Source organism: Sus scrofa, chromosome 3 (genome assembly GCF_000003025.6).
Source record: "Sus scrofa isolate TJ Tabasco breed Duroc chromosome 3, Sscrofa11.1, whole genome shotgun sequence".
NCBI lineage: Eukaryota > Metazoa > Chordata > Mammalia > Artiodactyla > Suidae > Sus > Sus scrofa.
In genome coordinates, this window is record NC_010445.4 from 124,707,449 (window position 1) to 124,728,733 (window position 21,285).

The 21,285-nt window shown below is 42.6% G+C and overlaps 1 long non-coding RNA gene across 6 annotated transcripts in view; it reads right to left on the minus strand.

Moving 5' to 3' along the window:
* The window catches only part of LOC106509907, a 55,732-nt gene that overhangs the window by 16,778 nt on the left and 17,669 nt on the right, over positions 1-21,285 (minus strand). For 2 of the 6 annotated variants that reach the window (XR_002342849.1, XR_002342856.1), the window contains one exon: positions 19,386-20,497. The exons of 1 other annotated variant lie outside the window; for it this stretch is intronic. This is a non-coding gene — a long non-coding RNA (uncharacterized LOC106509907). 3 more of the 6 variants (XR_002342853.1, XR_002342852.1, XR_002342855.1) reach the window with 3 other exon arrangements.

The window sequence follows — 21,285 nt, forward strand, 5'->3', positions numbered from 1 at the left end:
CAATGCTTGTTTTGGTACTAATAAAAGAGAAATACGTATATTCATGTTGAAATTTAAAATATTCACAGCAAGGGAGGAAGCACTGATCATTTTTCATTTATGCATTTTGAAGCAGTGGGTCTGAAGTGGTCATACATTTAGGAGCTGCTTGGAGAAGGCACGCAATTATTAACTGGGCGGCATGAAAGGGAATTGATTACCTAAAGAGCTCTTTCCTATGCTTCGGATGCCACGCGGCACCTCGTAAACACTCTTTAAAAACACTCTTGCCTTAAAGGCGACTCAGTTCCGTTCAGCCGACATAGAGACGGAACTAGCACATGACACTTGGAAGTGTTACTTGCTAGAAAAACACATGTTCCTCTCCTCACCCCTTCTTTTCTGAGCTGATGCTTTATTATTCTTCAAGAGCTACTTCAGATGTCTGGTCGCTGTCTCCTTCAAGAGTCTTTCTCTGATCTTTGCAGCTGGGTTAAACGCTGTCGCTCCCACCCAGGAGGCTGTGTGCTGGCTATTGTTACAGCACCGCAGCAGTGCATGAGTCCCCTATTTCTTCATTTGTCACCTTCAATAAATGTGAGCTCTTTAAAGACAGGGAGCATTTATTTTATGCCTGAATCCACACACCTAGCCCAGTGTCTCACCCACAGAGGCATTTACTAAATGTTAAACAAACCAATAAATGGATGACTTAATGAATGAATCAAAGAACGAAGAGGGCATTTAACCGAGAATTTTAGCCAGAGATGCAGAATGCAGGCATCTATTGAACTAGTGCCAGTGAACACGTAACTAACCAGACCAAGATGCTGAACTACAGAGAGTTTAGAAATCCTATTAAGATTATGTTCGGTCCTATATGCAAGTCTCTGCTTCCTTCAGTAACTGCTATTATGTGCTTCTTGCACTTGAAAAGTAATAATAAAAATGTATTGCAATATTCCTATACACTTGTCAGAAAACTTACATCTACAAATGATTTTTATATACGTCATCTCATGCAATTTTTCCCATTTTTCAGAAAAGGAATAGAACTCTGAGAGGCTGTAAAACTTTCCCCAGAACCTGGTTCTGTGGTCTCCCAGGCTCTGTCTGACCGGGGTCCACGCTGGTCTAATATGCCATTGGAGAGTGACATTGTTTGTGAGTATCGCGAGACGGAATTCTGCGGGAAGACAACATGTTTTTCTGATAGTTGATGACAATGAAAGAGCAAATTTGTCAAAAATAAATTGACCAAAATGACATTTTGTCAGGCAAAATCTTTTTCATGTAATGATTTTTGTACACAAAGGGCCAGTATTCCAACTTTTTATAATTCTTTTAGCATTTTAATCCATTTCTTAGTATTTTACCTTTTCATTGATTTCATTGCTGATTTTATTTATTTTTTAAAGATTATCAAAGTATAGTTTATTTTTTATGGCTTTTATTTTCTCTATTATAGTTGATTTACAGAGTTCTGTCCATTTCTACTGTACAGCAAAGCAACCCAATCATAGATACATATACACACATTATTTTTCTCACCGTATCCTCCATCATGCGCCATCACAAATGACTGGATACAGTTCCCTGTACTGTACAGCAGGATCTCATTGCTTATCCACTCCAAACACAATAGTTTGCATCTATGAACCCCAAACTCTCAGTCCACCCCACTCCCTCCCCCTCCCCGTGGGCAACCACACGTCTGTTCTCCAAGTCCATGAGTTACTTTTCTATGGAAAGGTTCATGTTGATTTTATATTGTTGTAGAATTTATTCTTATTTCTCACATTTTTCCTTCTTTACCTTCAGACAGTTATGCTAACCTCTACTTTGCTAAAAATTGTACCACATTTCTACTTTTCATCTAAATGAAAAATTTGCAAAAGTAGATGCTGAGAATCACAACTTCCTGTGTTGATAATTTCCTGGCACTCCACGTTGATGCTTTAAAAATCTATTTGAAGGTAATTTTTCCATTCTCTAAGCTTTTTACTAAAATATATTTGAAAATACATTTGAAATTTATTAGACATTATGCCTATTTCACTTCTTTTGTTTTCACCACATTAAATGTGTTTATTTTATTTTAAACAACTTTCACCTCATATGAATATAAATTTTGCTACCTCACAACATCATATTGTCACCATTTACTAGGACTTCTGAAGTCAGAATTAAAAGAGCATGAAAATAGCGAGTGATACAGATTTAAAGAGGGAGCCTAACCACAGGTTTAGAAAAATAAACAAAATGATGAAATGCATGAAAACTTGTGTAAAGATTCACAAATGATTAAAAAGAATAGGCAAAATATAATTTATTTTTGAAGATAGGTAAACATTTACAAAATTATTCCGTGGTGCACCAAATTGCCAATACATAAAAATATTTATCTTGGCCTCATTTGCTCTTTCAAAGTTATGTAGATTGGTGGGACAGCTGAATCCAGAGTATAATGACCAAGTCTCATGAAACTGGGATAGAAAAATTTTAGGGATAGATTATTGAGCACTTCTTCAATTACCATCCCAGGTTTCATTTATTTGTTTACTTTGGCAAAGGGTATTTCCTCCCTCAAGGGCATGTCAATCATCTTGGTGAAGAAATGTTGGGGGGGAAGCTGTCATTATTATCTCCATTTTACAGGTGAGGAACACAGCCTAATGGGTAAGATGTCATACAGCTCAGGATCACATAAAGCAGGATAAGTAAGTACTGAAGAGAGAGAGGCAAATAACATAGCTAAGAAAGAGGAAGGAACAATTAATTCCAGCAGGAAGGACAAACCCTAAATGTAATAGGAAAGTTACATTTTAGCTGATACTGGAAGAATGAGGAAAGAAACTTTATAGTTAACTGTAGTTAACTATAAAGCCACATTACAATAATAGTACCAATACCCAGTCAAATACTAATACCAGATAATCAATAAATATTTGTCTGCTTGACTTGAGCCCACTTTTCTTGTGTACTTGGTCAGCTCCAGCAGTAACTATGTACTAAAAATGACCTCTCGTTCAGCCCATGATTTCTGTCTCCCTTGTACTTAACTACGCTTCCACGTCTGTTAGATGCTATGCATGTGACTGTGCCAAGAACAGAACACAAAGAACAGAAGGTGACATTCTTCTTGCACTCCAGTGTGAACCCACTGTTGGCATTACCCTTGGAGAGCATGTCAAGCAATGAGGTCCAGAAAGCTCAGCAGACCTGGTAAGGTGGTTTCCCAGAACAGAGAGACGCCAAATCAGGGCTATAAAGGAAAGAAGTTCTAGCCAGAGCCAGCATCAATCATAAAGCCTGAAGGATAAGACAAGACTTAACATGAGAAATGGATCATGAGGATACATCTCAAGGAGGTCAAGATATGGGGGGAAATGTATGGACATAAAAACTGTGAGATGTAGACTCTCATCTCTGTGGGGTACTTCTGATCACTGGATCTTACACATCTACTGATCTGACCAGGATTAAAGGGAGAAGGGGGCTCAGGACAGGGCACAACTCATTCACAGCTATGGAGCAAGGCATGGCTGCCTGAGCTGAGGGACTTTCAGGATTAGATCCTCTGAACAAAGAGAAAGTGGAGAACTAGATTGGAATCTAGGTCACCAAATTCAAGAGAGATAAATTCAAAGAGTCAAGCTCAGGAAGATAAAAGATAAAGTCATACAAGAGACAAGGACAGTAGAGCCCAGGTTTAGAATATCGAACGAGTGCCGCGGGAGCAGCCCAAGAAATAGCAACAACAACAACAACAACAAAAGACAAAAAGACAAAAAAAAAAAAAATAGAATATCGAACGAGATGGCCACTGGTGTACTGCATGAGGGTTGGAGCTTGGAATGGGGGCAGGGATGGGGGTTTCCATTCCAGATGTCCAGGGCCCATGGGAATTGGGTGCCAAGCTCATAAGGAAGCAGTGTGCCATGCCCCGTGGCACTCCCAAAGGCTGAACAATTTAGTTTTCAATATGTCATGGTAATCTACTCTATGCATGTAGCCGTTTATCATTTTCCACACATATTCTTATATTCTTTACTAGTGCTCATTTGCTTTGAAACCAACTTGTGGGGAGGAGAGAGTAAGTATAATTAGTTCCATATACCAGATATGACTCTTCGAGGTGTTTCAGACCAGTAACAAAATTTTAGATGATTTTCCTTTCTTTGCAAATATAAAGGCCCCCCATGGCTAAGAAAAGCAAATATGTCAACTGCCATGTGCTCAACCCCTTCACTGGGGAATACAGAATTTCAAAAGTAAAATTATTGATTCATTTTCTGCTTCCAACCTTCCAGAAGAATGATTACGCCCATGTCACGTGACTGGGTGGCAAGACCTTGGAATTCCTTTACAGAATGCCAGCATTCTTTTTCTGCTTACTCCCCAATATTATTCTCCATTTTTTGAAGGCTCCTGGCTTTGTGAATTCATGGGAGCAAACATGAATGATAGATGAGAAGAACAATCCTATCCTTTCCCACTATTAAACTGTGAGGCTGCAGACAATGCGTCTGCTAGTGCTCCCAGACAAAGCCCAGTTATTTGCAGGAATATCAATAACATAAAGAACAGCAAAGACAATTGGAAAGTAAAATGATTTCAATGAGGGAAAATTAGAAAAAAAATAAGCAATGTCTATTGCAAAGGGGATTTTTTTTTCCATGTTTTCAAACCTTTTTGTCTACAACAAGAGAACCTGAAGATCAAAATTATTTACACACACACACACACCACCTGTTCTGTTTAAATCTGCCTTTATCTGTGTGCTTTTTAAAAAGCTGGTCTGTTTTACTTTCTATTGTGGTCATTCCAATGCAAACCAACATTATGATGGGAGAGTAGCCATTTCCTAGTCAAAGAAAGCAACACGAAACTCAACAATCTAGACTTACACCTACATAAGCCTCACGAGAGCTACTGGGTCTGGCAACACAGGGCTTTCCCTGTGGCTTTTGTTCTGGGCTTGTTACTAACTGAAAGTGGCAGGGAATGGGATTGGGTGGGATGGGGGTCCAGGAGCTTCTAGGGAGCTGGACTACTGGATGTCACAACCAACTCACAGAGAAAGAATTCAGTCTTGTCTTAATTCCTATTTTGCCATTTACAAGCTTTATGATTGTAGTCAAGCTACTTCAACTCTCAGCTGGATTTTTGTTTACCAGTAAATTTGGGGAAGGAATACCAGCTGAAAACTTCCTATTAAGGATTATCTGTAACATATGCAAAGCATATAGTAACTGAAATATAATGGCATTAAATAGACATTAGACATTAAATCAGGTTTTGTTTTTTTGTTGTTTTTTGTTTTTGTTTTTAGTCTTTTTTTTTTTTTTTTTTTGTCTTTTTTCGCTATTTCTTGGGCTGCTCATGCGGCATATGGAGGTTCCCAGGCTAGGGGTCGAATCGGAGCTGTAGCCACCGGCCTACGCCAGAGCCACAGCAACGCGGGATCCGAGCCGCGTCTGTAACCTACACCACAGCTCACGGCAACGCCGGATCATTAACCCACTGAGCAAGGGCAGGGACCGAACCCGCAACCTCATGGTTCCTAGTCGGATTCATTAACCACTGTGCCACGACGGGAACTCCTGTTTTTGGTCTTTTAAGGCCACACCCATGGCATATGGAGGTTCCCAGGTCAGGGGTCCAATCAGAGCTGTAGTTTATGGCCTACACCACAGCCACAGCAACACCAGAGACATCTGTGACCTACACCACTGCTCACGGTAATGCTGAATCCTTAACCCACTGAGCAAGGCTGGGGATAGACCCTGCGTCCTCATGGATGCTAGTCAGATTCATTTCCACTGAGCCACTGTGGAAACTCCCAGGTTTTTTTTTTTAACTTTCAAAATCTGACATTCAGTCTTCCACGGTTAGGGATAGTATTGTTTCAGTTATTCCAGTAAGTGCCTTTTCTGGTTATTATGCTTAAATTTTTTTCTATAAAATTAGTGTTGTAACTCTAGTATCTGACAATGAAGTAATACATTAGCCAACGGTAAAAAGAGAGAGAGAATATCCTCTTATTTCTTTTTTGATTAATATTATCAATCAAAATGCTATCTTTAATGAAAAATGATTCCTAGAAATCAGCTCGCATTGCAGCATGAAAAGCATTCTAGCCCTGAGGAAGGAGACCAGGTCTGGGAACCAGGCAGACCTGACTTTGAATCTAGAACTTGTCCTTTAATCATCGTTTAAGTTTTGCCCGAGCAAGTCATTTAGACTCATTTTCATTGGATTCGAAAAAACCATTGATGCAGATGCTAGAACTACTTTTAAAGTCTAGATAATAGTAAAAATTCTAAGAGTTACAATTTCCTCATCTGTTAAGAGTGTCATAAAAGCCACCATCATCTCTTGCCTGGACAACTGTAACAGCCTTTAACCCCCTCTGTTTCCAGTCTTTCTCCTATTCCTGCCCTACTGCTCATCTATTTTCCTCACAAGATCCAGACAATCTGCTGAAACCTGTAGATCGCAGACCAGGGTTCTCGTCAGCTCAGACCTCACTGGTGGCTTCTGAGCACAGGTAAAGCAAAATTCGGAATTCTGAGCATGGCCACAAGGCCCCATGGTCTCCCCTCCTGTCCCTTTGCTCAGTGGACTCCGGACACACTGATCTCCCCTTCTCCAAAGAAGCCAAGCTCTCTCCCACCTCAGGACCTTTGCACATGCTCTCCTCTGTGCCTTTTCCCCCAGACTATATATGGCTTGATTTTTCCCCCCAATATTGTCTCCTCTCAAATGTCACCTCTGAGAAAGACCTTCTCTGACCCGCTTATCTATTTTTTGGGAGGGAGTTATTTTTAGGTCCACCCCGGTGGCATTGGGAAGTGCCCAGGCTAGGGGTCAAATCAGAGCTATAGCTGCCAGCCTAAGCCACAGCCACAGCAACACAGGATCTGAGCCGAGTCTGTGACCTACACAACAGCTCATGGCAACACCAGATCCTTAACCCACTGAGCAAGGCTAGCGATTGAACCTGCGTCCTCATGGCTACTAATCAGGTTTGATACCGCTGAGCCACGATGGGAACTCCTGACCCCTTTATCTAAAAAAGCCACCTTTGTTGTCTCCACCTCTATATCACCCCCTTTGCTCTTACCCCGCTCTATTTTTATTCATGACACTCACCACTACCCCGAATTATGCCACATATCTGAGGATGTAATGATTAATGGTCTGATTCTCCTGCTAGACTGTAATCTACATAAGGGCAGGACCCTGATGCCGTGTTCATTGCATTATTCTCTATACTCTGAAATTATGTGCAAGGTACATAATGGATGCTCAATATGTATCTATTGCCTGTCTTAACAAATAAATGCATCTAAGGCTGTTTGGTGATTAATGAGACAAGATAGGCAAAGTGACAGCAGAGTGCCTGGCCCCAAGTAGATGCTTAATGAAAGCACTAGAAAGAGAAGACGGTTGTGCTGATTCAAACATACCATGATCCTTCACCCAGCATTCTTATGCACACCCTGATTTCCTTGTCATCTTAAGAAGTCCCCTTAGAGTTGTCCTAACAGAGAAAGGAGAAGGGGAAATAGAAGAATGAAGGTACTCAAGTACCAGGCCAAGACTGCAAGGGCCTAGGATGAAGACAAACCGAGGCCAGGGATGAGAGAGCAGGTAGGACAGCGGCTAAGACACAGCCACAGTTGCACAGCAGGCTGGCCTGGGACGGGAGAAGTCTTACTGGAAAAATAAAGTTGGGCGGTAACTTCTTGAGAGATGACCTCAAGGTTCTGGTGACCAGGAGGGCCAGTTATGAGTCTGAAATTCCTCGAGGAGATGGGCGATCCTTCATACTCTTTTCCACAGGAATCTTTTTCTTCTTCTCCCTGTCTTCCCTACCGCCTTACATGAGTCCCCTGTTGGTCCTCCCACCTAAGTGCCTGTGTCCCCTCCCCGGGGTCACAGGGTCTGCCTCCCATGCTCACCACCCACATCTCACCTGGACCATTGCAACAGCTTCCAAACACGCCCTGCCATCAGCACGCCCCACTCTGCCCACCCCACATGCCGACTCCCCAGTCCATCCTCCAAGAGAGATGCTGTCTATCCAATCACACTTCCAGGGAAATGAAATTCAACCTCCAGACTGGGCATTTCAGAGTCTAGTTCCCGATTTTCTCTCCTGTCTCATCATCTGCTGTGTCCCACCACAAGTCATGTCCTCCAGCCTGACAAAATGACTTATCATTTCCCAAACACACACGCTTTTTCTACTGCCTTCAATTCCACTATTTTTTGGCACATGCTCCATGCCTTTCCCGGTAATTCCTTAGTCATGTCTGTGTACCTACCACACACGGCAGTCAGAGGCACCCTTGCTTTTATCACCACTTCCCTCTCAGAGGAAAGAGTGGTGGCTTGAGTTTTGTCTCCACCACCCCCGCCCCTTTTTCTGTTAATCATATCAACCAGTGCATGTCTGTTTGAAGGCTGGGCAAAGAACCTGGGTTAGCCTAGGAAAATACTCTATCCTTTGCAGAGAATTATTCTAAGATGGAGACCTGTCCCAAGCAAGGCGTTTCGGTTCCTTCCCTGGGATTGATACGTGAGGGTGGACAGATAAGCATCTTTTGTTTGAAGAGTACAGGATGTGGGCCCTGGAGCCATGATGGTCAGCTGGCCTCCCTGAGGTCTGACCTTGTTTACGGGATGAAGCCGGACATGGGCATGCAACACAGAGCTGCGTGAGGGGGAGAGAGGCAAGGCTGGGAGGACACCTGGCCCAGAGAGTGACACTGAGAGCTGACTGAGTAAACACAATGCACACGGAAACGCTTGCTGAATGATGGACAGCTGGAGGGGTAGATGTAGGACAAGCAGAACGACAATGGAAGGACAGACAGGCTTATGCGGAGGCTTACACCTGCACCATAATTAGGATCAGATGAAGAAAGCACAACTGCACAAAACGTAGAGTGGGGCTTCTTTTTGTGCGTATTAAATGCATTTCTAAACAGCTCAGTGCCTTCCTGTTCGCTTTGCAAATTCAGTTGAGCACTACATTGCATGTTGCTGGGAGTCTTTGTGATTTTCCTACCGCTGCCATTGTCTAATCAGATAAAAGAGTTTTCAGAAAATCTCATCTGTGCTCGTTTCTAACAGCTTTTTATGATTCATCGTTGTCCACCTCAAGCTCACTCTGCGTAACTCTAATTGACATTACATTTAGATTTATCACCGCGGTCGACTTTATTTTTTACGCTTTTAATTGTATTATCTTCTGAAGGAGAAAATGTTAGAGCTTGAGTAGAATTACATTAGCTTTAAAAATCCGCAGCAAAATATTTCAAAGACTGATGATACTGAGCATGGTCACAGGCATGTGGAAAGGAGAACCCATACTCTGCTGATGGAAGTCGTATGCTGACAAAGCTTTGCTGGAGGACAATTTGCAATATGCATCAAAATGGGAAATGCCCTGGTGATTCCACTTAGGGCAGTTTTTGCTTCAGGAAATAAGTGAATAATTGTTCGAGTGTATACATAAAATATATTCATGGCATCATTATCTGTAATAGTAAAACACGAAGAAAATCCGAACCGTCAATATGGGACTAGTTCAATAAATTAGAGTACATTTGGGTCATGTAATGTTTTAATTTTTTTTGAGGTTTTTTTTCCCATTTTTTTATTACTCAAATGAATTTATCACATCTGTAGTTGTATAATGATCATAACAATCCGATTTCACAGGATTTCCATCCCACAGCCCAGGCACATCCCTCCACTCCCCAAACTGTCTCCTCTGGAGACCATAAGTTTTTCAATGTCTGTGAGTCAGCATCTGTTCTGCAAAGAAGTTCCGTCTGTCCTTTTTTCAGATTCCACATGTCAGTGAAAGCATTTCATGTTGGTGTCTCATTGTATGGCTGACTTCACTTAGCATGATAGTTTCTAGGTCCATCCATGTTGCAAAAAATGCTGGTATTTCGTTCTTTTTAATGTACCACACCTTCTGGATCCACTCCTCTGTAGATGGACATTTAGGTTGTTTCCATGTCTTGGCTATTGTAAATAGTGCTGCAATGAGCATCGGAGTACATGTGTCTTTGTGAGTCGTGGTTTTCTCTGGATAGATGCCCCGGAGTGGGATTGCTGGATCAAATGGTAGTTCTATGTTTAGTTTTCTGAGGAATCTCCATACTGCTTTCCACAGTGGTTGCACCAATTTACAATCCCACCAACAGTGTACTAGGCTTCCTTTTTCTCCACACCCTCTCCAGCACTTATTGTTTGTGGACTTTATGATGATGGCCATTCTGGCTGGTGTAAGGTGGTACCTCAGAGTGGTTTTGATTTGCATTTCTCTAATAATGAGTGACGCTGAACCTCTTTTCATGTAATGTTATATATACATTAAAGAGATGAGCGACATAGATACACATATATAGATAGAGATATATGGATATAAATATAGGGGAATACATAAGCATATGGATGTGTGGACAGATACATAAATAGAAGTGAGAGATTTCCCTGATACACTGTTAAATTTAAAAGTTAAATAACACTAGTATATATAACTCCAATTCTATTGCAAATAATATAATATTCACATATATTTATTTATACACATCAAAAAATCTAACACCTATAATTACATTTACCAGACTATCACCAGTAGTTCTCTTAGGGAAGTAGATCAGAGAGAGCTTTCATTTTATTTTTTATAAGTTTCTGTAGTGTTTGCTTTTTAATACTTAGTAGATATACATTAATAAGATAAATAGTAAAGAGATTTCTGCTTGGAGAAAATTAGTTTCCATGTGTTGCTCCTTATTTGAGAGTTACATGCTGATTATAGTTCTGTCCATATTTTATAAAATGTATCTATGCAAATATAAGGCTATTCTGTATCCATGGTAACAATGCATCCAGTTGTTTGGGAACCTGAATGCACCTCACATACTTGGGTTGCTTCTGATGTCTGGTTTGGAACAGACACAACTACAGGATGTTAGAAAACATATGTTTATTTCTTAATACACTGGACTCATGATATGATAGAGATAAAAGCCAACTGGATTCTAAGACCCGATGTACGACGGTAGGTACAGATTAAACCCTGGAATCAGAAAAGCTTGGGTGTCTGGATGCATGAGAGAGAACTCACCAGGGACAGGCAACTCATTTTTAACTTAAAAGATGAAAATAAAAAGTTCATGAAAATAAAAAGTTCAAAGAAAGGCCAACATCGGTGTGAGGCTAGAGGAAGTCACGGGAGGCCAGCCAAAGGGTAGCAGTTTCCCAGTAACACAGCAGGCAGCCCAGAAAATTGCATTTTTTTGTTTCAGTTTTAGCTTCTTGGTTTGTTTAAATTTATTAAGACTTGTTCTGTCCTTCCATTTTAATCAAAGGCAGTGGACCGTATTTGGGGAGGACCGTGGTGGAATGCGCATAATTCCTCAAGTCACAGGACTGAGTTACACAAGAACTTCATGGTCATGGCCGTGCTGCTTCTCTCCGGAGCCAGTTTCTTCAATTATAAAACAATAGGATGTGGTTCCTTCCCAGAATTCCGTGGGAGGCTGTGTTTGTAAAAGGGGTTTGTAAACTGCAGAGCACTTGCCAAGATGTTAGCCCTTTTATCTTTGTCATCATTTCCCTCAAAATCTCCAGAAGCCCCTCTGGCCCCTAGTTCTTAAGAGATTCCAAAAAAAAAAAAAAAAAAAGTTTCATTGTTAGAGTCCAGGTTGAAAGGATACAGGATTTAAAGAGAGACCTGGTTTGGGGTTAGAAAGAAAAACAAACAAACAAAAAAGACTGACTGTGTATGGGTGGCTGGGTCGATTTGCCAATGGGTACAGCAGAAATGGAAGGAACGTTGTAAATCAACTATACCTTAATAAAAAAATTTTTTTAATAAAATTAAAGAGAGACCTGGGTTCACATCTTACACAGACACCTTACTTGATGACCCTCCACAGACAAGCCAGCACCGATGTGCAGACATGCACCCTCTTCAGGAGGGCGTGGTTTGTGGCTGGAATTAGACAATGCTGTGAAAACACCCTATGAACTGCCATGTGTCAGGCAGATGTCAGCTGTTATTAAGAGCATCAGGGCTGATGTCTGTTTTTTGTTGGTTTTTTAGTTTTCATTTTTTCAGCCACCATTTTTTCTCTTGAAGCATAGGTTATTTACCATATTGTGTCGGGTGTAGGGTGTGTGTGTTCTTTTGCAGATTCTTTTCTGTTACAGGTTATTAGAAGACATTGAATAGAGTTCCCTGTGCTATATACCATAGGACCTTGTTGTCGATCTATTTTATACATCATAGAGTATATGTGTTAATCCCAGATGCCTCATGAAAACCAGAGCAGGACAATAAAGTGATAATGGCAGGTTTTATTTAAGAACTATTGTAACAGGGGGAAAGAGACCTTGGCAAGGACCTTGGCTTGATTCCAAGTACCAGAAGGAAACGTTGAGATTTCCAGGTGGGAAGTCGATTTGGGGCTCAGCCCAGGAAGGTCAGTAAGAGGAGGCATCAAGGGGGTGGGGAGTGGACAAGCAGGACTCTTACCAAAGGAAGGGCAGGCGGGTCAAGTGCTGCCCGGGTAGTTGGGGGGGGTGGGGATTGGGTCAGTATCAAGGGATTCTGGCCACCTTGATTCAGCAGGATGCTTGTAACAAGCAGGCTCCTGAGGCCAGGCCCATGGACAGGGCCGGGTCCAACAGGGTCTCAGAGGGGCCTGTCTAGACTATGCTCTTGGTCACAGAGCATACTGACTGCTGATGACATTAATGTCATGTTCATGGCATCACTTAACACAGTGCAGAAGGATTACAGAGTGACTCTAAGACTCTGGGTCAGAGGGTAATAACCCACCTTCAGATTCAAGGTGCTCAGAAAATATATTTCGATACCTGCAGCCTATGTTTCATTAATTGAACCTTTACCAGGTACCTCTGGGGGTCCAGGTTTTTCCAGGAAGCCCAGTGCTCTGGAAGGCCTCGTGTGTAGCAAGGATAAACGCTCACCTGGTGGGGTTAAGGCAGCCAGAGAGGAGGCCTCACTCCCCTGGACATTTCTTTCTTGCCCCCAGAATCTGCACTCACAGAAAACTGATGCAAGCCAGACTCTTCATCCTGGTGTATCCCAGGCCAAAAGCCTCACTGGTCTTTCAGGCTTTATTTCTTCATTGGGGGCAGACAAGGTGTCTAATAAAATAAAAGGATGTATGCGAAAGCACTCTACAGCACATAAAGAGATTATAGTGACACTGGCTTTCCTCAAGCTTTTTTATTTTCATCATTTATGCTAAAACCTCTACTGGGAGCAGGCTGGCCCCCTCCCCAGCAGTGGGAGGGCAAGGCCTTCCCCCACTATTCACCTCTCCAGCCCCTGGGAGGAATTTGTGAATGAGGCCATCGCATCAGCAAAGCAAGCACTGTGACCTTCAATGTTGTGACGTGAACTTGGCTTTGGCCTTCTGCCCAAAGCATCTGCCTGAAGGATGGCGGCAGGAAGCAACTGGTAGGAAAAAAAAAAAAAAAAAAAAAAAAAAACCGTAAGAAGCTAGTTCAGCCTGCCACTCACTTTGCTCAAATTAAATCCCTTTGCATTGAGAAAATGTTTTCGTTCTATTCAAAGCCTGCCTTAGAAATGGAAATGGGCTGAGGGGTGGGAACGGCAGGTTCCTAATCAGTGACCCTGGCGGATGAAGCAATCACTGACGTTGAAGCCCAACCTAGATTTCTCTGCAGGAGACACAGATGCAGGTTTCTGAAGGTGAGGGATGGATGTAAATGCCACTTGCCTTCTTGGTGTGACTGATTACCAGGTGAGGCTGCCACTGCTGATGAGAGAGCCAGCATTGAAACAAAAGTTACAAGACAATAACTGTGGACCAAAAAGCCAGACTTCAATCTTCAGGGAACGTGCTTGGGTGGGAAGGGCAGAAGCAAAGCCACTGGTCAGACGTTGAAGGGTTTTTAAAAACCTAGTTCCACAAAGGAAAAGAATAATGACCAGTGAAGCCCAGAAAAGCCATCAGTAGCAGAAAAAAATGAAAGTATTTGGGGAAAAAATGAACCTCTAAAATTGCTACCAGGAATCTGTATCTCCCAAATAAGCAATGACCTTGAGAGGATCATCCATTCCTTTGCACCTGTCTCTGGACAGGGTCACCTACCCCGGACATTAGCTATCACCTTGGGCTCAAACAAGAGTCCCCATGTTTGCTGGTGCTCGAAGGAGTCTTCAGATTTATGTCTCCAGACACAGATTCATGGCTTGGCAAATTTCCTGTTTTTCCAAAAAAAATCCAAACTCCCTGAGGAGTATGCACTGGCCCTTTGTTCAACCATCCTCCAGACCAGATATTCACCCAGCCACCAAGGATAAGCGAGGCTGACTCCCCAGCTGCCATGTCCATGTGGCTTTGAGATTTGCCATCCACCCCAGTGTCCATGCAAATTTTGTGATGGAGAAAATGCTTCTGTGAGGAAAAGAGCTCTCCCATTTAAAAAAAAAAAAAGGCATCAAAAAAATTTAAAAGAGTTCTCATATAAAGATACCCATGGGAAACAGGTCCTTGTTGATGGAACTGTGATTTAGGTTAAAATCAGTGAACAGATCCACATTTTTTTATTTGGCCTCCCCTGTGGCCCACAGAAGTTCCTGGGCCAGGGACAGAGTCTGTACCACAGCAGTGACCCAAACCACAGCTGCAATGATGCCAGACCATTAACCTCTGGAGCCACACGGGAACTCCTCCACCCTTGTCTTATCTGCAGTCAATGAAAAATAAACCAGGTGATCGAAGAAAGAAATGGAAATTTTTATTCACACCAAATTTGAGGAAAATGACCCAGGAAGAGCATCTCAGAAAGCTCTGAGGACTGTTCCAGCCATTCTAAATCAAGGCACAGTTACCACGTTTTTCGAGACAGGGAGCTATACAACAAATAACACATCATCGACATTCCATGATCCAGATGTAGGAGGCATCATGGGAGGTCGCATGACCTACAAGGTGAAGAAGGAAGGTTATCTTCTGAGAAGTTGTCCTGCTGATGTTGGGAGGGTGTCGCTCTTTACCACTGACCAGTTGTTCCTGCCGATGGCGGAGGTTTGGTGATGCATGATGCAGTTTCACAGGGCACAGTGAGGGCCAAGAGGAAGCCAAAGGGCAGAGGGAGAATTTTTGTTTAAATTTCTCATCTTGCCATAAAAATACGACTTTTATTTCACACTACGAATTTAGAGATTTGAGGCATTTCTCGGGATTGACCCACTAGAACTATTAAACACCTGTTAAATATTTTTGTCCCACCTGCTCTTTAGGGAATCCTAAACCCTTTTCAAAGTTTCTTCCTTCAATATTTCGGGAAACCTACAGAGATATAGCACATACGTTTCTCAAGAACTAATTTTTGTGCACCTACCATGTGCCATATGCTGTGCCAGGAAACGAGAGTGCAGGACTGAATAAGACAAGTGGCCCTGAGCACTCATGGAATAACTGTGTGCCATTATAATCTCTTCCCCTAGTTCTGCTGTCAGGGAGACCAGGTGTCTGAATGCCTGGGAATCTCAAATGTCCCTGATGGCCATGATAAATGCTGTCATTGTTACATTAGCTTCCCTTTGCTACCGTAACAAATTACCACAAACTTGGTGCCTTAAAGCAACAGGAATTGAATATCTTATAACTCTGGAGGTCAGAAATTCAAGATGGGTCTCATGTGGCCAAAGCCAAGGTTTCGGCAGAAGTGCATTTCTTCCCAAGACCTCAGGAGAGAATCCATGCCTTGCCTTTTTCCATCTTCTGGAGGCTGCCCACATTCCTTGGCTGCATCACTCTGACCTATGCTTCTAGAAGTATGCAACGACCCTTGTGAACCAGATAACCCAGGATATCACCAGACAACCAGATAACCCCGGGGTCCCCAGATAACCCAGGATAAACTTCTCATCTCCAGATCATTCACAAAACCGCATCCACAAATTCCCTTTGCCACGTAAAGTGACATTCACAGATTCTGGGGAGTGGGTTATGGACATCTTTGGGGAGCCCTTCTTCTTTCTACTGAAAATGCTACGTCTTCGAAGGCAGCCGACTAATGCTACTATGACCTGTGGTGCAAGAGATGACCGTACCACGTTATGTTAGGAAAAATACGCTGTCACCACCAGTCGGCTTATTCATCCTAGAAGTATTTCTTAGTACTTATAAGTATTTATTATTAAAAGCATTAACTATTTATTATTATTCTAGGCCAGGCTTAGTGATCAACAAGCTAGATAATATCTCTGTCTTTAAATAGCCTGTATTTCTCATGGGGAAAGGGCACTAATCAAGCTAAACAAATAAGCAATATGTTAACTATGGGTCAGTTCTTTAGAGGGATAAGACAGAGTGACATTACAGGGATGATGGGGGCGGGGGTCCTAGCCCTGGGAGACCCCTCCAAGGAGGTAGCTTTGAAGCTGATACCTGAGACCCAGGTGATGTAAGGAAGCAGCCAGAGAAGGAGTGTTCCAGACAGAGGGTACGCTGCAGCCAAGGCTCTGGGTAGGAATGGGTGATATTGGGGATTTAGGATATGGCTCCATACCTTTTAGACTATTACATTTTCATTTAGAGAAATGGGGATTTATCGCCCATTGGTCTAGAGACCCCAGGTTCATAGTAACCACGTACAGCCTCATCCTAGCCCATCGGGGGGATCCCTTCCTTCAGTCAAAGTGCTCACCATCTGTAACCTGCCAAACTGAGTCCAGAAAATGAAAAAATAACTAGACAGGGAGATTACGTAGCAAGCAGCCCGGGTAACACGGCGTCTTCGAAGATAACCCAGACGTCAGATGGGAGTCCCTTGCTTTTTGAATATCTGGTTAAAATTGATTCAGCTTCCCCCTCCATGGCCTGGGAATGCCAGAGCACCACCTACCATGTCTGTGCATCCCAGGGCTGTTAGCATGCTCTAAATGATCCTTTTCCTTCTGGCTCAGCCTGTGTCATCTCAGCAATGCATCAGCCCAGGTCCAAAGTGCGATGTCTGCCTCGGTTCACCAACCCAAATCACTCATACAAAATACTGGCAAGCAGAGCAGACTTTGCTAGAGATGTGCTTGGTTGGAGGCATAGAGAATCAAAGAGAATGTATAAAATAGAACAGAGCTGAATCAATCAGGTAAGACTAAATTAGCAAATGACCCCCAACTCTTGATGGCTTTCAATAATAAAGTTGTACTATCTCTTCACCCTACCTGTTCATCACAGCGGGTGGGGGCTCTGTTCCCATCTTCTCTTTGTGGATGGAGGCTGACAGAGCATCTGCCGTCTGGAACACAGCCAGGCTTCCCGGAAGAGGGAACAGCTCACTGACTCAAAGCTTTTGCTTGGAAGATGACGCACATCAATTTCACTCACAGTTTATTGACCAATGCAAGTCCCATGGCCAAGCCTGAGTTCTGAGAGTGCAGGGATATTTAATCCTCCCACAGGAAGTGGCGCCAAATATAGATGAACAATCATGAGCACTGCTGAATGCACCAGTGGGTATCACGCCCTTAAAGGGCTATTGAAAAACTCCAAAGAGCTCAGGAGCCCTCCTCTCTCTTCTGATCCCCTTGCCTGCTCTTCAGAGCCAAGCAACTCTTCCCTTGGCCTCATGTGAACCTTCTTTGATTTTCAGATCTTGACCACACACCACCCCTCCTTCTATACTAACCACTAGCCCAAGTGTTTCTTTCAAGCAAAGGAATGCCACTGTCAGAATAATATTTCTTCTGCCTAATTATTAAAGAAACCCCAATAGGCGTTCCTGCTGTGGCTCAGTGGGTTAAGAACTTGGCTAGTATCCATGAGGACACAGGTTCGATCCCTGGCCTCGCTCATTGGGTTAAGGATCCAGTGTTGCTGCAGCTTGGATCTGGCGCTGCTATGGCCATGGTGTGTGCCGGCAGCTGCAGCTCCAATTCAACCCCTAGCCCAGGAACTTCCTATGCCACAGGTGGGGCCCTAAAAAGAAAAAAAGAAAAAGAAAAGAAGCCCCTATAAATAGGAGGAAGGAAGTAGAACCCTGTCTCCTGAAAATGGCAGTTTTACATCGTAATTTATAGCAGTTCCAAGTACCAGGAAAACCACAATTGCATTAGAGGATGTCATCACCTTTGCAGAGCAGAGAAGGGCTAGGTGAGAATTCTCTAGAATCTAAGAATTGGGTGGAGACCTGCTCAGGCCCGCCTGTTCTCCAGCTGTACCTCTAGCTCCAAAAGGATTTAAATAGCAAGGCTGCTAAAGAGAGAGCAAGGCCAATGCCAATGCAAAGACCTATTCAAGAGAGACCTTACAGCATCATGCTGTTGGACAATGTTCTTGTTGGACATTTAGGTTGTTTCCACACCTGGGCTATGGTGCATGATGCTGCAATGAACATAAGAGTGCTGGAGATCTTGATTCCAATTCTTAAGGGTAAACACCCAGAAATGGGATTGCTGGATCATATGATAGCTCTATTTTCTTTCCTTCTTTCTTTTTTTGAGGAAACTCCCTACTGTCTTCCCTAATGGTGCACCGCTTTACATTCCTACCAAGAGTGCTCAAGGGGATCGTGTATTACTAATAATCAAAGCATGTGCATATCTATCATTTTGCTGGTCTTTGGAAAACTATGTCAAAAGTAGCAAGAGTTCCTGAAGGTGTTCATAGTCTTGAACTCCTGCAGATTCATCTTAGGGAAGGACAGGAGGAAACAACAACGCCCTCCAGCTGTCCCAGGAGCTCACTTCCCTTATAGCCACTCCCAGAAGACTCCCTGGTCCAACCACATGCAAGTCCCAACAATGGGCATAACTGCATGCCCAGCATGAGGGGAGAGTGGCTGGACAAATGATGCTATTTCAGCGCTATGGATGATTGTGCAATATTTAAAAATAATAATTTTTTAAAAGACAGACCTTATCTTTGTTTTGGTTTTTGAGGTTGATTAAAGAAAAGACCCCATTCTGAAGAGCTTGTTGGAGCTGTGAAACTTCTTTTGGGAAGTGTCTGTTCGAATGATGTGCCCAAGAAAAAGTCAAATAATCCTATTTTTAAAAGCGGCAAGAGCTGAACAGTCACTTTGCAAAATTGGACACTTCGCAAAATTGGACACTCAAGTTTCTAACAGGCAAATGAAAATAAAATTAGCAAAACATACTGTAGTACTAAGTTTTGCTCAGGATATAAATATGGGTGGAACTCTCAAATATTAGGAATATAAATTGGTGCAAACACCTTAGATAACTATTGGGTCGTATCTACTGAACCTAAACATAGACCTACCCTACAAATCACCAATTCCACTTACAGTTTTATCCTCAAGAGAAGTTAAGCACATTTGTCCACCAAAAAATACGGACAAGATTATTTGCAGCATATTTATTTACAATTGTTAAAAGCTGGGAGCAAACAATTATCAGCAGAAGAATACACACATAAATTGTGCTATAGTCAAATAATGAACTACTATATAGCGATTTAAAAAAAACCACTGAAGCCCATGTAATATGGATGAATCTAAAAAACACTTCTCTGAGCAAAAGAAGGCAATCCCCGCCAAAATTGCATCCTGCATTTATATGAAGTTTAAGAATAGGAAAATGTAATTGGTGATGACAGAAGTGCTGACGTCAGGGGTAGGGTATTGATAATGAAGGAACAGAAAAGAATCTTCATGGATCCTAGAAACACTCTTCATCTTAATCTGTACAGTTGTTACACAGATGTATATAAAATATTATCAAGCTCTACTTAAGATAATTGCTCTGTAGTTTACTGCATGTGTGTTATCCATCAATTTAAAAAATTAAGTTCAGACTTCTTATTTCACCAAAGAGTAGAAACCTCGCCAATGCCTATGAGTTGGAAATAAATGTTCCCATTTCAAAAATAATCTTGAAATTAGAAATGAAAAGAAAAAGAAAAAACGAAAACAAAACATTTGTTTTGTGGCGCATCTTGAAAGATTGCTAAGAATCGGTCAGATAAACAGGAAATCAAGTTTCAAAGAGCGAGAAGCAGGCGAGCATAAGAACCATTAAGAGAATTACAAATAGTACGGATCCAGCATCAAATACACAGGGAAGCATCTAGATGATCAACATCCTTAGAAACATGCCCTGGGGTTTCCAGAAAATGGGAGTCATTAAGAAAATAAGAAGTTGTCTAACAGACCTAGTTCAGTGATTCATTTACATGAATTAGTATTTTACTCTGGAAAATAAACAAAGAAACTGGCGCGCTGTTATTTCTGAAGATTAGATCCAGCCGTTTCCGAAGGGAGCCAGAGCAGTCTGGCTTGAATTTTAGCCTCTCTATCCTGGTCCCAAATGCACGGGCAGAGGATTAATAAAAACCCATGTCAGGATTGTTTTCTCTGTAACCACCAGCAGCATTCTTAGGTAGTTAAAAAAGAAGTCTTGGGTTCCCTTATTATCATGCTTCTTGCCCTTCTCAGTTGTCCCTGGGCAGGATGCCTGTGGGATAGAGAGCAGGGATTTAAAATGTACTATTCATTACCATGAATGTCAGCCTTTCAACCCAGACCAAGAAACCTTGAACTAGGCAGGGGATGCAGGGAGCACAGGCCTTTGGCAGCTAATAGCAGGCTCTTGTTTCCACTGATTACTGCAGCACCTTGGCCTCCGGAGCGGTGACGGACAGAGGCAGACTTGGGAATGCTTATCTGGTGGGAACAGACAAGATGCTATCAGGTCCTGCTTTCTAGCATCTCTCTGCTTTTGGAGGCCAGAGAAAATAGGTCAGGGGTGGGGGGAGGGCCCGGCTGAAGGCCCCCACTCAGGGTTCAGCATCTCTGCCCCGCTGCCCCCTTTCCCGCTGGCTTCCCCTTTCCCGTCACTGGTTACAACGCGGAGGCCCGCGCTGCGGTTTCAGCTTAATTTAGGAAGGAAAGATTCTTTGCTGCTTGATGTGAGGATACTGTGGGTCTTTATCTCCCTGCTGCAAAAACCTGATAAGAATGCAGAGGTGATGCGAGAATGTGTAACGGATTAGAGGAATTTTTTAACCGAACGGATGAAGAGGAGAGGGTCGAAAAAGAGAGAGAGCGATGGCTGATTACAGCCATGGAGCTGATCTCTTTATTCTCTCGTGTCTTTGGATTCTGCCATGAAAATTAAACTTTTCTTTGGAGACAGTGGTAGATTTCCACGCAATCATAAGAAAGACGACGGACGAGGAGATCCTGAAAGGCTGTGTGTGCTGTGCTCGGGTTTCCCCAGGGGCGACATCGCACAGAACCATA